This window comes from Girardinichthys multiradiatus, chromosome 12 (genome assembly GCF_021462225.1).
Source record: "Girardinichthys multiradiatus isolate DD_20200921_A chromosome 12, DD_fGirMul_XY1, whole genome shotgun sequence".
Lineage (NCBI taxonomy): Eukaryota > Metazoa > Chordata > Actinopteri > Cyprinodontiformes > Goodeidae > Girardinichthys > Girardinichthys multiradiatus.
This window is the reverse complement of record NC_061805.1, coordinates 19968832-19981971: the sequence shown is the minus strand read 5'-3', so window position 1 is coordinate 19981971 and position 13140 is coordinate 19968832. Positions and strand designations below refer to the sequence as shown.

Genomic DNA, 13140 nt, shown 5'->3' with positions numbered 1-13140 from the left:
CCTCTTTATTACAGGTTGTCTCTGAACAAGGGGCTTATATTTCGAGCAGAGAAAAACAAGATTGTGATCTGATTTGCCTAGAGGAGGTTGTGCTGTAGAGATGTATGAGTCCTTGACATTTGCATAAAACAAATCCAATGTTTTGTTTTCTCTGGTAGAGCAGCTGACAAATTGTTGAAACGTTGGAAGTGTAGCAGAGAGTGAAGCATGGTTAAAATCACCAGAAATTGCCACAAAAGCATTGGGGTTTTGTGTCTGTAGCTTAGCAACAACTGAGCTGATGGCATCACATGCAGTGTCAGCAACAGTGGAAGGTGGAACGTAAACTGTTACCAAAATAACACTGAACTCTCTGGGTAAATAATATGGACGACAACTTACTGCCAACAGTTCAATATCTGGACTGCAGAGATGACACTTCACAGTAACATGTCCTGGATTACACCATCTGTTGTTCACAAGTACTACCAGTCCACCTACATTTGCTGCTCCTCTTTAAATCTCTGTCTGCTCGTATGGTTAAAAAGCCCGGCAGAGAGACGTTTGAGTCGGGGATATGATCCTGCAGCCATGTCTCAGTAAAACACATAATACTGCATGCCCGGTACTCTGGCTGGGTCCTTTGTAGGGCTTGGAGTTCATCCAACTTGTTTCCCAACGATCTCACATTGCCCATCAAAATCGACGGAAGAGATGGTTTGAACTTCCTCCTTCTCTCTCTTCTCTTAGCTCCTGCTCTGCATCCACGGCGTCTCCTTTTCAACTCATCAGGGATTTGGGGTTGTAGTTGAAGTATTATTTGAGCTTTTGAGATATTAATCAGCTGCTCCCGGTTGTAAGAAACAACCTCGTTGCCATGGCAAAGCATCATAACAAATGTCCAAAAATAGAAAGTATTAAGAAAAATCCTCCAAGCTGCACAGCATCCAACACTGGAGTGGACAGTCATACAAAAAAAATCAACTGTATCCACCACAAGAGGAATAGTTCCCAAAAAATAATAAATCAGAATCAAAAGTAACAGAGCTACTCCAACCTGCTGCCACCTTGAGCGGCGCAATTCTAGAAACTTGTAAATAATTTGATTGTTACATTAAATACAAAAAGAACCCTCATAGCAAGTACCACATTTACATATTTGCCTGCTAATATACAGCCCCAAGTGTTTTTAAGGATAAATGGTCAGAGTGCTCAAATATCACCTGTAATTTATAACGTTTTTATATTTTACTTAAATATAAGCCGTAACTCTATATTCCAGATTATTGTGGTTCTAACCATCATTTACTCTATCTGACTCTAATGAAATATAACAGACTGTAGCCCTTGACCAAACTAAAATAACTGTAAACGACCTAAACATGGATAATATTTGCTGGACTTTGAGTAGAACACAATAAATTACTTTAAACCACTGGATGTCATAGATGGCAGTAAATGCAACAACCGTTGAAGGGCTCAGCCATCGTAGATGGTTGATAAATTTGTCCTATCTGCCAACCTTAGCACAAACTAAGGACCTAAACTGTGAAGGTACGAAAATGGCGTTGGGGCAAAATAGCCAGCACTAGAGAAGTGCATAAACGGGGCAAAAAAGACAAGCAGAGGTTTGGGCCAATTAAACCCTTTCCCATTCATACTCCCATTTTGTAGAAGAACATCACAATTTCATTCGACCTACTTCCATTTATACCCGCAAGCACACCATTTGGAACAGGAACGGTTTATTTATTTTTGTAGACAAGTATTTTCATGAGGTTTGGAGATAAATAATCAAATCTACTATAATCAAAGCATAATTCAAGGCGGACATGAAATGCCCTCCTCGGGGGCACCAACAGATTCATGTAGATGTATTAGACTTAGACAGCCTAAATTTTACTCGAAAAACGTGGGTACAAAATGACTTAAGTGTCCCACAAAGTTGAGCATACTTGTGCATGTACTGTTCGCAGACGTTTGAGGTTTCATAGTCGAGCAGACCAATTTCCAACATTTCTCATGACAAATTCCTACTTTTCTCACACTTTTTGCCATGGTGTCATCAGATGAGGAGGAAGAGCTAATTTGCCTTGTAGAGCTTTGGAAAACAAAAGAAAAGAAGGTGCTATATAAGGCCATTAAATCAGACTGAGGACAAAGAAGGGAAATACACTGGTGAAAGACATGAATAATATAAAACACTGATAACTTCCGAATGGATAGTAGTAAGTTTGATAGCTAGTTAGGCACCTAGCCCCGTTTCTTCTTGACCAGGACACCTAACGCACACCTATCAGTGCGATGGGAGAGTTGTGTGTCCTCACGATTGGTTGCTTGGAGCAGTGTGTTGCTGCCAGCTATCACGTGGGCACATAAACTGTGTCACAAATAGTGTCAGAGGTGAGTCTTGGAATAAACAAATTCATATTTTCGGCTTCATTTTTTTATTAATGACAACTGTGGAGAATGGAGTGGTGGAGGAACTAATTTACAACTATAGCTTTGTAGACTTCTAATTAAAATTGAAAAGTATGCTCTGTTAAATACTTGCTGTCAGATATAAAATAGTTCAATGTGAAGACTTATTCCCGCTGAGCAGTTTATCGTGTGACACAGAGTATTCGGTCATAAAAACTGAGCTTTGCGCTGATGTCTCTAGTGGACATCCGCTTTGAGTCCGCAGACTCAAAGCGGAGTCCCGGCTTTGAGGGAACTTTAAGACAACAAAGGTACAAAATGGCACCGGTGTAAAAAGACCAGCACCTGATCAAAAAAGGGTACAGCAACAAACAAAAAAATGCTTTAAAGGTATCAACCAGATTATTGATACAGAGAATGATGTATTTCTAATCTTTTCTGTCCAAATTAAGAAACATTTTTTTTTAAATTAATTTTTTTTCTTTAGAAGCGATTACTAAGATTTCCTTCCAGTTATCTCTTATTAAAAAGGTTAAACAAGGGTCTTCCTGCTGCGATGAGAGCAGCAGGAACAACAACAGGAGGCGGATGGCCAGGAACATGAGTTCTAGCTATAAATACCAAAATTTTTTAGATAAATGTTAAGGATACCACAATCATTCACTCAGTAAACATTAGTAGGACATCACAGCATGACTGAGGTTCGCCTCTGGGTCAGAGAATGCAAAGCTACATGACAAAAAAAGCATGATAATTATTGCAGCAGGCAAACATTTCCATTGGTTATATGCTTGCAACTGAACTGGAGCTCTCTGGAAGCAGCTGCATGCATGCTCACAAGAGAAGAAACCACAAAATAGTTAAGGGTCTGAACTCAACTTCTAGATTTTTTTCATGCAAACATTGTGGATTTGGTAAAGAAAGCTGAGTTTAGGTTTTCATTTGGTTTAATTAAAATCTTAACTAGTTTTTATGATTTTTCCCCATCACTTTTTATTACTATGACCCTTGGAAGTATGACTCACATTACATAATCTGCAATCAGTTCCCTCATCACAGAACTAACAACTTGTTTTAACACACAAGGTGCTCCTTTAATACTTTATTATCTTTATATAAGTATCTTTTTTAGTTAATCAGAATTGTTGACATATTTGCATCACGTGATTAATTATTGTAACCAGGCCTTTATTACCACATGGATTAGCATAATTAATACAAGCACAGTAACAACAGAAACACAGCATGAAGATCCACACTCATGTGACTGCCATGGCAAAACAGGGCTCTGACATAACTAACTCATTGTGCTCAGGGTGAGGTGGGCTGATCAGAGAGACAGACTGTTCTCCGACTGTGACACTCCTGATCCCAGTGCCAACGGCCCTGCCACCCACAGACAGCGACACACCCACTGGCACAAGGACCAGCCTGCTCGGAGCCACGCCATCATGGAAACAGAAACAAAAGTATTTACAATGCTTTTTGGTTTTTTTTTCTCCCTGCTCTCCTTAGTTCTCATGGTCAAAACCTTTTATTGGTATACAATGAAGTCTATAGGGCTTATATGCAATTTTGAATACCTTCTGTTCTCACTAGAATACAAAAGTATCCATACCCCTTTAACTGTTTCACATTTTGTCACATCACAAAACACAAACTTCAGTTGTTGAGGTAATTTTATGTTGTAGACACACAAAATGTTTAATGGTGAAGTGAAACAAAAATAATACATGGTTTTCAACATTTTTAGGATTCCAACTTGAGAACTTTGGCTTTTTTATTCACCCCCACTGAGTCAATAGTTGCCTCTGGCTGCTGTTACAGCTGCTAATGTTTTAGGGTATTTCTCTACCAGCTTTGCACATCTAGAGACTGAAGTTTTTGCCCATCCTTCCTTTCAAAAACAGTTATAGTTCAAAGTTTTAAAGTCTGGACACAGGTTCTTAAATGGATTTAGGTCTGGATTTGGACTTATTTTAACTATTTTGTTGTAGCTCTGGTTGCATGAATAAAGTCCTGCAAAAAGGTAAACCTCCACCCCAGTCTCAAGTCTTTTGCATCCTCCGACAGTTTTTCTTCCAGAACGACCCTGTATTTAGCTACATCCATCCTCCTATCAACTCTGACCTACTTCAATGTCCCAAATGAAGAAAAGTATCCCCACAGCATGATGCAGCCAGCACCAGGTTTCCCAGTATGGATGGTGGGTTTAGAATAATAAGCATTATTCCTCCTCTATATTTCTTGTGGCAAACTGTAAACTGGATTTCTAATGACTTTCTTTTAACCACACTGCCATAAAGGCCAGATTTGTGCAGTGTATAACTAACAGTAGCCCTTTCAACATATTCTCCAACCTGTTTATCTCTGCAGGTCTTCCAGCCTTACTTTGGTTGCTTGTCAAATGAATGATTTTTTTGCCCAACCTGTCAGTTTAGATGGACAGCGAAGTCCTGGTGGGTTTGATGATAGTACACCACTCAGAGATGTTCATAGCTTGGTATGTTGTTTTACAACTTAACCCTGCTACAAACCTCTCCAAAACTTTATTTCTGACCTGGTCTGGTGTGTTTCTTGGATTTCACGATGCAGTATTTTTCCAATAATAATATCCAATAAACCTTCAACAGACAGCTGGATTTCTGCTGAGATCAAATTACACACAGATGGACTCTATTTACTAATTAGGTAAATTGTGATGGCAATTTGATTTTATTTAGGGGTATCAGAGTAAATAGGGCTGAATACCATATGCACAACACAATTTTCAGATTTTAATTGGAAAATAAAATTGGTTGTAAAGTGAGAAAATGCCAAAAAAAGTTCAAACTATATCACCATTTTTTGAAAATCCCATATGCACTGAAGTTCTTCTGAATAACGTACATTTACATAAGAATTGAAATGAGTTTGCATTTTCTCCCTGTGCATACATAGTTTCTCTCTGGGTCATTCCACAATCAGTCTAAAAACAGGAGTTGGGTTAATTGGTTACGCTAAATTGCCCATACGCATGTGTGTGTGTGTGTGTGCATGCATGTTTTTTGTTCTGTGTTGTCATGTGATGGATGGGCAACCTGCCCAGGGTGTACCCTGCCTCTCGCCCAATGACCACTGGAGAAAGCCATCCCCACCCCTAGAATATTTTCCGTTGTTTCAGATTTAAAACAACAGAAGACCTTATGCATGCTCTTGAAGAGCTTCGCTGTAATCCATCTTTAAACTAGATTAGAAAACTGCAAATATGCATCACACTTTTTTTATTATGGCATGCCTTGGAAAAACATATTAAAGGCCTTTTAGAGAAATTCAAGAAGGTAATGTGGTGTGACCTGCCCCTGTTCCTCATATGAAGGACATCTGCGGTAGACACGCGCCTTAAGGTGAATTTCACACTGACCTGAAATAAAGTGTTGACTCATTAACAGCCAATAGTTCTTAGAAAATGAAAACTTTCAAATTACACGTGTACTGAGAAAGCATACCCCCATGAAAACCAGGCCACTCTATTTAACATTCTGTTGAACATGAAAACAGAGCAGTACCCTATCTGTGCATGTAAACACCAACTCCTTTTGACACTAAGCTTCAACAGAACTTGCAACAACACAAGCTCTAGATACCAAAATGATCTTCACATAAAAGACGCAGCACTGTGTGTGTAATAAGGCTTTTGGTGTTATGGGGAGCTTTGCCTACTTTGACCGTGAGTCCTATGCTGTGGCTGCACACCGTCGCCACAAAACCAGCAATTTAGTGTGAATCACAGCCTGCTTTCTTTCTTTTCCAAAAGGATTACACTTGTAAAAAGGCAGGTCAAAGTACAGCCGAAGTATGAGTTTTCTTAACCCTTCCTAATTCCTCAAGATAACAACCAAAGTTCTTTGGGCATTCAAAGCTGTACACCAACAGCCATATTCATGTTTCTAACATGGCTAAATTTATCAGGCAAAACAGGAGGAAATCCTGCTTCCTACAAAGCAAAGCATTCAACTATCCACCTGTAAGAGTTATATTTCGATTTAAATCCATACACGATGCTGGTAAAAACCAGACAAGCAGCCTGGAGTGTACTTCAAGCAAGGAAGGTAGACAACACATTTAAAAGGCGTAGACAAGGATGTAAAGGCACAAACACCAGCTCCACTTTGCTGTTTGCTCAGATTACATAAGCACAGTCCAAAAATGGGTTTATACGTTTTCAACACCGCTGTGATGGTGGAGGGAGAGGCCAACAACATGCTCCTAAGAAAATTGTCAACAAAACTCCAGACAGCCCATTCCTACATTCATACAGTGTGTTTTTTGTAAAAAGAGGAAAGTCATTAATTTAACTATCTTATCGCACTGCAGTTCCATATCTGTTTTACAGCATTTAAAGCAAGCCAAGATAAGTGTTTGGCTCTCCCAGCAGGAAGCTTTGGCTTTGTCAAACAACTGATGCTCATACTTTTAAAGGAAGGCATCTCACGAGGGAGAAAAAACTAAAAGAAACCATAAGGCCAAGGCAGAACCAAACAATCTTGTTTTTTTACTAACTTTCTTATCATTGTAATCAAATCATTCATTAACTCAAAAAACCTCATTCTCCCCGCTATTTGCTGCCACAGTATGTAGGTAGAAGATTATTTTAAATATATTTAGCATACTTGTCAGTGTTAAGATAATAAAGAAATATGAAAGAGGTTGTAAATTACATGACATTAGGATCTACCACCATATATTTCTTTAGAACTATTTTTAGTGTGTGACATAGTTGTAAAATGATCAGCTGGTGAAAATACTTTGATACTCTGCAATTCTGAAGTATTTTTAATTTATTTAAAGTAGAAATCTAAGTTAAATGTTTGGCTTATGCTGGTCTGTGTATGTCAAAGGCAGTATTTAAAAAAGTGCTCAACTAATTGTTTTTCTATTAATCAGGGTTCCTAGACATTTTTCATGAAAGAAAAACAGCATTGCAAGTCCATTTTAGCCCATTTTCAATGGATGGAGATATGAATTTACAGTAAGACAGATGGCTGACATTATAGTAACTACATGTATATTTTACAAATTCAGATATTTATCATGTAGAGAATGAGACAGCTAATAATTTTGTTTTGGTGGTTGGTGACCTTAATTATGCTCACACCTCTGCAAAAATGGTATTTCTTTCTCCAAAATCATCCAGTAGTTTTTACATATAATAAATATAAAAGACAACTGTATATTTGTTGAGCATAGGTCCATCCATCCAAGGTTTTCTGCCTGTTCAAGATAGTGGTTAGAGGTCAAGGAGAGAAACCCTGGCATCCCATCTCCAGGTCATTCTGGGGGATCCCAACTTATTCCAGCCCGGACTCACCCCCAACCTAGAGGGAGCAATCCACCTTTTCTCTGTTGAGGACCATGGGCTCAGACTAAGAACCACTCAGGTGGGCACTGAAAATAAATGGCATGAAGATACCAACAAAGCTACAGGTCCTTCTCAAAATATTAGCATATTGTGATAAAGTTAATTATTTTCCATAATGTCATGATGAAAATTTAAAATTCATATATTTTAGATTCATTGCACACTAACTGAAATATTTCAGGTCTTTTATTGTCTTAATACGGATGGTTTTGGCATACAGCTCATGAAAACCCAAAATTCCTATCTCACAAAATTAGCATATCATTAAAAGGGTCTCTAAACGAGCTATGAACCTAATCATCTGAATCAACGAGTTAACTCTAAACACCTGCAAAGGATTCCTGAGGCCTTTAAAACTCCCAGCCTGGTTCATCACTCAAAACCCCAATCATGGGTAAGACTGCCGACCTGACTGCTGTCCAGAAGGCCACTATTGACACCCTCAAGCAAGAGGGTAAGACACAGAAAGAAATTTCTGAACGAATAGGCTGTTCTCAGAGTGCTGTATCAAGGCACCTCAGTGTGGCAGAAAACGCTGCACAACGAGAAGAGGTGACCGGACCCTGAGGAAGATTGTGGAGAAGGGCCGATTCCAGACCTTGGGGGACCTGCGGAAGCAGTGGACTGAGTCTGGAGTAGAAACATCCAGAGCCACCGTGCACAGGCGTGTGCAGGAAATGGGCTACAGGTGCCGCATTCCCCAGGTCAAGCCACTTTTGTACCAGAAACAGCGGCAGAAGCGCCTGACCTGGGCTACAGAGAAGCAGCACTGGACTGTTGCTGAGTGGTCCAAAGTACTTTTTTCGGATGAAAGCAAATTCTGCATGTCATTCGGAAATCAAGGTGCCAGAGTCTGGAGGAAGACTGGGGAGAAGGAAATGCCAAAATGCCAGAAGTCCAGTGTCAAGTACCCACAGTCAGTGATGGTCTGGGGTGCCGTGTCAGCTGCTGGTGTTGGTCCACTGTGTTTTATCAAGGGCAGGGTCAATGCAGCTAGCTATCAGGAGATTGTGGAGCACTTCATGCTTCCATCTGCTGAAAAGCTTTATTGAGATGAAGATTTCATTTTTCAGCACCACCTGGCACCTGCTCACAGTGCCAAAACCACTGGTAAATGGTTTACTGACCATGGTATCACTGTGCTCAATTGGCCTGCCAACTCTCCTGACCTGAACCCCATAGAGAATCTGTGGGATATTGTGAAGAGAACGTTGAGAGACTCAAGACCCAACACTCTGGATGAGCTAAAGGCCGCTATCGAAGCATCCTGGGCCTCCATAAGACCTCAGCAGTGCCACAGGCTGATTGCCTCCATGCCACGCCGCATTGAAGCAGTCATTTCTGCAAAAGGATTCCCGACCAAGTATTGAGTGCATCACTGTACATGATTATTTGAAGGTTGACGTTTTTTGTATTAAAAACACTTTTCTTTTATTGATCGGATGAAATATGCTAATTTTGTGAGATAGGAATTTTGGGTTTTCATGAGCTGTATGCCAAAATCATCCGTATTAAGACAATAAAAGACCTGAAATATTTCAGTTAATGTGCAATGAATCTAAAATATATGAATGTTAAATTTCCATCATGACATTATGGAAAATAATTAACTTTATCACAATATGCTAATATTTTGAGAAGGACCTGTATATCATTTGGAATAAAGCAAAGATGAAATCCTAATGTTCCCAAACCAGAGACTCTTTCCTACACCTTAAAAATCTTATCCATGAACACCTCAAACAGGAACATGACAAGGGCACCAAGAGATACAACTTTTTACCAAGAGTGCAGACACAGCTCTTTGGTAGTTCAAGACACGAATAGCCCTTGAAACCATCTCCAGCACCCCACCACAGCACTGTCCCTCACAACACAATCCCTGAAATGGGCAAGTTCATGATCCTTTTCAAGATCCACAAAAAACATGTGAATTGGACAACAAGACTTCCGTGACCTTCTCAGCAACTCCACAAGGATAACGATCTGGTCCACTGTTCCACCACCAGGATAATAACCTAGTGAGCCTCCTTTCCAGCATCCCAACTATTGAAGGATCTCACTCGTTTTACTTCAGGGTTTTGGAAAGAAGCCTATCGAGACTCCTAGGCTCCCCCTTCCACACTGTCCAGTTTCAGATTTTTATCTTGTAAGAAATAGGGAATTTGATAAAAAAAACCAAGGAAACAGATGTTTTACTCTGCACGTGTGCAGACATGAAAATAATCCAAATTTAGACTTCTCCAGACTGTGGAAAGATCCTGATTAAAGTCTGTAACTCAACTTCCAACTCAAACCTCAGGTAATACCTATATAACACCTTACAGGGAGCTTTTAAAGGCCCAATATACTCATTTTACACACGTAAATAGGTTCGCCTATTTCTAACGCTGTCAACCGTCACTATCCTCATGGTTTCACTGAGTTTATTAAGTTGGCATGGTTGTTATGCAACGTAGCCAATGAAGGGCAGTTCTGAGTTAGCTTACAAATTCAGAGGAACTTTTCAGACATTAGATGGAGGTGGTCTGTGGTCACCTTATACAATGCAGCATGTGGACGAAGACGTTCCGCCATTTCTGTCATTCTCTTCATCTTCTTCTTTGTTCCTTTTGCTAATCACAAATAAGCTATTCTGCCAAATACGGCCCCTGTGATGATCAGTGGTATTAATCTGTTTGTCATTTGGGTATGCATTTGCACGCTCTTTCATGACATACTAATATATGCACGAAATGAACACAGAAAATGGACAGAAGGTTTCATCCAATATGTTTCTGCAACATTAAGCATAAATGGACCTTTTGTGTCACTGCAGCCAAAAGGTGCTACTCCTTAAACCCTTATCGCCATTTTGTGTCTTTGTAGTTTTGGTCATTGTGTAACTTATGTTTTTAGGTAAAACAGAACTCTCTCTCCCAGGACATTGCGTACCATCAATTAATAACCATTTTGCACCTGCTTTGACAAGTGATAGTTTAAAGTGATTTTCAATTATCTGGTTGAACTTCACTGAAGAAGAAATAGGTTATGTAACTCCAATAATTAACATTTACCAACAGGAGGTTGCTCAGAGTTATTTTGGTTTGATTAGGGGTCAGTATGTCACAGTTTATAAAGGTCAACTGGACAAAACAGGAACTACAATCAATATAAATGGAAACAATTTGTTATATAAACTCTCCAGACAATAATATAGAACAAAATTAAATTAAATGCTAGGTTTTACCATTTTCTGACATGTTTATCTCCATAAACCATGAGAACATTTAACTAAAATAACATGTGGCACTTTCTCCAGCTCATAAAAAGATCTTTAAACCATAGGAATGGTTTCATAGAATATTTTAGAAGTTTAGAACCAGCAACTTATTAAAAGATCTGTATACCTTGATACCCGTAACCAGCCCATGCCTATTCTTCACAAAACCAAGGACTCTCAGTGTGAGTATTCTTTAAAAAAAGGCTATTATAACAGAGCGACACAATAAATGAGGAACTTGTTATACTGCATGTGAGCATGTCCTGTTTGTCTGTGAGGGGCTGGATCTCCCTAAGAACAATTCAGTCAGACACTATTACAACACTGAGGCAACAACAGACCAGTTCTGTGAGATGTAAAGATCCGGGAAAGTGTCCTGATGCAGTTCTGGCACTTTAACAGTCTTCTCTTATGTTACTTCTATTATTGGGCAATGGGGAAAACGTCGGCGTCGCTTAGTGCGCATGCCCAGAACAAACATTACTCCCCGAAAGCTCAACAGAGGGAAATAAACTCGAGTGATAAACAACCAAAAGACTTGATAGGCGGAGAAAGCATCTGTTGAAGGCGAACTTTCGCCGTGATTCGGCCTTTGCAGTTTCTCCTAATTGTTAAAGAAAACTAGTTGGTGCTATTGTCAAGCTGTGGAGTTAACACACGTGCAACTCCAGTCACTCAGATTTGGAAACATCAATTTCTACATGAATTACACGGCGATAAAAGGCTGACATCTCATTTAAACACGCAAAATGGCGAAGAGTTTAAAAACTGCAACAGGGCGGATTAAAGGTAATATGACTGTGTGGTTATTGTGAGCAGCTAATTTAAATACATGTGCATTTTTTTACGCTGTATTCACACTCAGCAGGCCCGTTTCCTTTTTTAAATGTGGCCCACATGGACGCGAAATGCGCAAAAAAAAAGCCGCTAATCGGGACAGAATCCCCAACTAACTAATCCACATTATCTTAAGATAAACAAAACGTACTTACCAACGAAATAGCACACCGCAAGCGGAGAAATGTGCACCGTTCCCTCTTCGCCTGCTACTCTTCCACGCCTCTCTGTCTTCTGCGTGTTTTTACCCGCACCCCCCCAGAACCGAGTCTACGTGGGCTGCGTCGAAAATGTCAAGATTCCAGCAGTGGGTGACGGTCCCGTCATTCCAGTCCGACCCGGGGATGGTTGCCCTCTCTGCCCGGCCAAATCATGCGACCATTGTGCCCTGATTGTCGCTTTCTCCTGCTGCTGCTCTCATCCGGGCGTCTGCGGGAGGAGGAGGAAGAGGAGGAGGAAGAGCCGTCCGTCCGTCCGTCTCAGCGCCGCTCTGGATGTCAGATGGAGGGCGGGGAGGGGGGCGAGCATTTGGATTTACATTATTCATGACGCCTGTGTTTGAGCCATGTAATCCATGTACTATTTATTTATTTATTATATGTATTGTTTGTAGTAAGAGGTCAATTTGTCCCGCTACCCTCATTTCGTTCCTACGCTGCGCATGTCAGTGTAGTTTATTTTTTTATTGAACTATGGGAAAATTTCAGAAATATGTAGCCTATATAAAGATGTCGATAAACAACACAATTTCTCCAATCTCACGTATGTTTATACGTAAATTATTGTTTTCTGCTTACTTTTTATAGCTAGTATGTGCTGATCAATTTGCACCCTCGGTATTGTAGTTCTGTATGTTTCGTAACATCTTCGGCAGTAAAAGAAGCCGTCTTTCACTGGACCTTTTCGTAGCTATCGACCATGCATCAATATGTACCTGCCAGGTGAACGTTTCGTACCCACATTGACAAGAATGAGGTCGTCCCTTTGATGGTTTGGTCATTTCCTGAAGACATTTTCCGAAAATAGTCTCCCGGGGGTACGTTTCGTACCGAACAAAAGTTGGTTCGTACCAATAAGGGGGACGTTTCCTAACCCCGTTTTAACGACGTCCGTTTTATCCCTTTCTACTTCGCATCGTTTCGTACCTTCTACTTTTTCCCAAAATAAACGTTTTACATCAATTTGAACCTTTCAAGGGGACATTTTGCAATCCTGTTCTGACACCAAATATTTTGTAACT

At 40.0% G+C, this 13140-nt stretch overlaps 1 protein-coding gene across 4 annotated transcripts in view; it reads right to left on the bottom strand.

The window, feature by feature from the left end:
- The window catches only part of slc20a2 (solute carrier family 20 member 2), a 73576-nt gene extending 61182 nt beyond the window's left edge, over positions 1-12394 (bottom strand). For 3 of the 4 annotated variants that reach the window (XR_007040554.1, XM_047380804.1, XM_047380806.1), the window contains exon 1: positions 12056-12394. The gene's annotated coding sequence lies outside the window, so the exon portion shown is untranslated. The remainder of the gene's footprint in view (positions 1-12055) is intronic. The other variant, XM_047380803.1, reaches the window with a different exon arrangement.
- Between the last annotated feature and the right edge of the window lie 746 nt (positions 12395-13140).